The sequence below is a fragment of the Octodon degus genome, unplaced genomic scaffold, assembly GCF_000260255.1.
Source record: "Octodon degus isolate 3935 unplaced genomic scaffold, OctDeg1.0 scaffold00256, whole genome shotgun sequence".
Lineage (NCBI taxonomy): Eukaryota > Metazoa > Chordata > Mammalia > Rodentia > Octodontidae > Octodon > Octodon degus.
The window spans coordinates 2,816,658-2,821,329 of NW_004524832.1; the positions used below are offsets into that span (position 1 = coordinate 2,816,658).

Genomic DNA, 4,672 nt, shown 5'->3' on the forward strand with positions numbered 1-4,672 from the left:
AGAGAGAGAGAGAGAGAGAGAGAGAGAGAGAGAGAGAGAGAGAGAGAGAGAGACCAATGTCAAGCAAATCTTAGGCACACTATTTTAGGAAAAAGCATATGGGAATCAGATCAGAGATCTGGCTTTTACCATAAAAATACCTATGTTTACATGCTCTTTAAAAAATCTTCATGTCCATGTCACTATAGCAGACACCTAGTTTGAAGACCTCTGGTTGAAGACCGAGGAAGGTGAGTGGGCCAGGAGAATGAAGCAGGACACATAGATCACTCCTTGTGTGGTTTAGTTCTGGTTTGCTCCTGAATGTTTGTGTGCTGGAAGGTAGACTCTGGCACTGTGCAGTTGAGATGGTGGAACCTTGGAGAAATGGTGTCAGTGGAAGATAAGCAGCTCATGAGGCTCTGCCCTCATGGGTGATTAATGCTGTCTGGGGAGTGGGTCAGGCCGGGGGCTGTGTTGCTCCTTCCTGTCAGTGAGCCTGGCATTTCACCTGAGTACCACTTGCCACTGTCATGTGCTGCTGCCACTGTGGTGCCATGTGCAATGGGGCTCTCATTGGAGCTGAGCAGATCCCTCCTAGTGCCATGCTCTTGGGCTTAGTAACTGCAAGCTAAGTAAACCTCTTTACAAATTTACCACTTTCAGGTATTTCATTACACCAACAAGATGGCTTAAGGCATCACTGAATAAATGGTCCTGAGAGAATAGGTAGTCATACGGAAAAATCTAAGGGTGATTATTGGTTTTGTACCTCACCAAAAATTAAATTCTGGTTTATTTCAGCTGACATTATGTTTTCAAGGTGCAGTTGCTTTCCTACAAATGACACAAGCTTACAATATCATGGCTTCTCTTAACTCAAAATATAAACTTAAAAAAAAGATAAAAGACATGCTACAGGCAACAAGGAGACAGATCTTTTACAAATGAGAAAGGGATGAAGAGAGGAAAGGAGAATGGGGTGGGGAAGGGGAAATAAAAGAGATGTTTTATATGTGTATGCAAACTCCCCTAACAAATGTAATCATTATGTACTGAAAACGTGCACTGATACATTTTTTAAAAAATAATAAATACATTCACCTCAGAAAACACCAAAAATTCAATTCTGCATGGATCAAAATTTAAACATAGACAGTGCAAGCCAAACAGAAACAGAAGCTGATGAGTAATGAATGGGTTTAATAAGGTAGGCAATGAACGCAGGTGGTTTGTCTAATCACAAAAGTGCTCACAGATCAGCACTCACATTGGTGTGAACAGCCTGATTTGTGGAACAGTAAGAGAACTTGCTAACCTTTTCAGAGCACTTGCTATGCTCTGGGTACCCTAGGTTGACTAAGCCACTGATCTCCACAACCCGATGGTGAGGATATTATTACTACTTCTGTTTTACAGATGAAGCAACTTTGTCACAGAGAGTTGAGGTCACAGGCAAGTTTTGAGCAAAGCCAACGAGTTAATTTAGGCAGCTTGACTCCAGAGTTCAGGAACTTAGTTACCCCACTTTAATACAAAATAATGTTTAATATTATGTGCTTTTTGAAAATACTAATATTCCAGATTGATAAATATTATATTTTGATAAAGTTGTTTTCAGTGATAAGTTTAAACAATTTGCATATTTCCTTTGGAAAAGCTATAAAGAAAGATTGTCCTTATTTAACTGTTCACTGAAAAAAACCTGCTATTACTTTTATCCTTTATATATTTTTCTAACTGGAGAGTATAATTTTGACATCATTGCAAGGCTTATTTCACAATTTAATTTCATAGTATTAAAAAAATCACGGTGTTCAGGATAGTTTTAGGCATGTACTTCCATTATGCATGAATTATTTTACAAATAGGATTATCAATATTTTATCACAAAACAACAGCCAAAATAATTACCTCTTCTATTTATACTCCTCTTGTACTGAAGATGAAAGCAAATGTCGCATTATTTCCTTGACAGACTAAAGATGTGAACCTCGTTAGAAATGCATAAATGGGGGCCAGGAAGATAGCTCAGTAGGATAAACACCTGCCTGGCAAGGGCAGGGTCCTGAGTTCAATCACTGATACAGAAAAAAAAAAAAAGAAAAGAAAAAAAAAGTTAAAATCTTTCTTTAGACTGGGCATGGTGGCACACACCTGTAATCCCAGCTCTTGGGAGGCTGTAAGCAGGCAGATCACTATGAGTCGGATCTAGTATTGAGACCCTGAACATCCTGTAGGCCCTTCCCTAAACATAAAGCAAAAAAAAAAATGCATAAATGCCAAATAACATGTGAAGTATACCATGAGTAATGAATATGAATATGTTTCTTACTCCCTCTCTTCCTATTTGGAAGGGACTTGAGCTGGCTTGGGGAGGTTGCAAAGGTATGTAGGTAGCAGGTGCTGAGTTTTACATAATGAGTTGTGTGCTCCTCTCATAGGTGAGTAATGGTTCAACCACATCTGGGATAATTCTTGTTGATGTATAGTGAAAATCATAGTCCACCATCTCAGCCATACAGCATATGAAGAGCACATGATTATGAGGGCCCATGCACAAGAGGCAGATGGGGACCAGCTGACAAGGAAGATGTAGAGCCCTGCTTTAATTATTCAGTTACTGCTATCGTAGTATCATGTAATTTAACCAACAGTATGTCAAATGGAGCAAAAATTCTGTAAGACAGTATTAGTATTTGAATACCACTAGATTCACAAACACCTTGAACAGTTTCTTTTTACAGTGCTTAATAAATCATAGAGAAAATGATAGGACAATCTCTTTATTGCTTAATTGATAGCTTTTTAAAAATGCATTTTAGTACAAGGTCTTACATGGTCTCACTACACAGATCAGACTCATAGTGATCTTCCTGTTTTCAGCCTCCCAAGTGCTGACATTACAAGTATGTGCCATCACGCCCAGTCTAATAGCTTTGAATTTTTGAAAAAATGTGTTAGTTTACTATCTTTATGGTGTTGATCGTCTTGGTACTTAGGTGCTCTGATTCATTAGGCTAAAAAGAGTAAGCACATACAAGGGAAGTAAAAAAAGAGCTCCTGCCTCTCTCCCAAGCTAGCAGCCTCTCTCTAGCCTAGAGTAATGATTTTAGTGAGGAGAGCTACAGTGGAATCGCAATAGTTTCCAGACAGCTGATGGAAAAGTTGGAGGGAGACATCAATGAGCAGGCATTTATTGACTGGTTTAGGGTGGATATAGCAAAGTCAATATTCAAATATAATTCAAAATTGAGGCCTTAGAATCTTTCACTGAGCATTTCTGTTGTGGATGCCAGCTGGTACTCAAGAAAATGGGCTGTATAATATGACATACAGAGGCCAAACTGTACCTTAGCCACTGTGGAATTGGCATATTTATTTTTAAAATAAAGAGAAATCTTTTATTTATTTTTTATTTGGTCCAGGGACTTGCTATCTGTTCAGACTCATAGTGATCCTCCTGTCTCAGCACTAGGATTACAGGTGTGTGTCATCATGCCCAGTTTTGGTGGCTGGCATGGCTTACCCAGGGTTCAGGGGATGGCACATCATGGCATACAGTACTGGGGATTGAACCTGGGTCCTTGCGCTTGCCAGGAATATTCTTAGACTGTTGATCTATCTCTCCAGCCCTGCAATTGGCATATTTAAATATGTCACACATATACAAAACAACATTGTTGCTTTCTATATAAAGCACATTAAAACTCTATGGAAAACAACTTTTAGTTATATATATATATATATATATATATATATATACCTTCCTGTAACCCAGAGCCAAAGTAGATTATTTTAATGCTTTAGTTTACATGATAGAGACTAACTCTTGCATCAGTTGCTGCACCTACCGGTACCCTGACCTCTTCTTTTAGCTCTCTTGGCCTGCAGTTTCTGCCATGTCATTTGTCCACTACAGGAAGATGGTCATTTTTGAATAACACTCTATAGGAAGACATCTTTGGCACATCGATTCATGGAAGGTGAGTTCTTGTGGAAGGGAGGCTACAGTCCTGAAAAACAGAATACTCAGCAATAGTGACTCCTGGCCAATATGAGTTTCACCTGTCCCTGCTGGCCACAGCAGGACAGGATGAACACAGCATTTTGTGCTATTCATGCTCTGCAGGGATCCATGGTTATGTACTTGTGTATTCTGTCACCTCTCTGCATAGCATCTGAGAGTCTGTACCAAATGCTACAGAAAGGCTGTGGGAAGACTCAGTTGCTTGTGGTGCTAGTATAGAGCAAAGCAGAGCTTTCTCCAAAGAGAGGAACAGGTGGTCAAAGGGAAGACACTAACAGTTCTGGGGCATAACATTTGTGGGGTTACCTGTCTAAGAGAATCTGATGACTCAAATCATCTACACCAGAGTCCAGGAGGTTAGGATAAACATGTAGAGCATTCCTGTGGGCAAAAGCATTGGTGCTATCTCATGTGAGTCTCTGGGCATTGGGAGACCACTTTTTCTCTGCCCTTGGCACTTGTTAGGCTGCAGTGGGGGCAGAACCTCAGCACCTTATGGGAATGCTTGTCAGTTGTGACTTTGGCCCTCTGGAGACACCGTGTGGCACCTTCATTTTGCACATGTTCCCCAGGCTCCACTATCAATGTTTACAAAGGGACAGGGAAGTCCCATGAGCACCAGTCCCTATCCCCCTGATTTTGCTAAATGTGTTGTGTTACACC

At 40.2% G+C, this 4,672-nt stretch overlaps 1 pseudogene; it reads left to right on the forward strand.

The window, feature by feature from the left end:
- The first annotated feature begins 3,881 nt into the window (after nt 1–3,881).
- Nucleotides 3,882–4,424, forward strand: LOC101577689 (annotated as a pseudogene).
- Nucleotides 4,425–4,672: the final 248 nt, after the last annotated feature.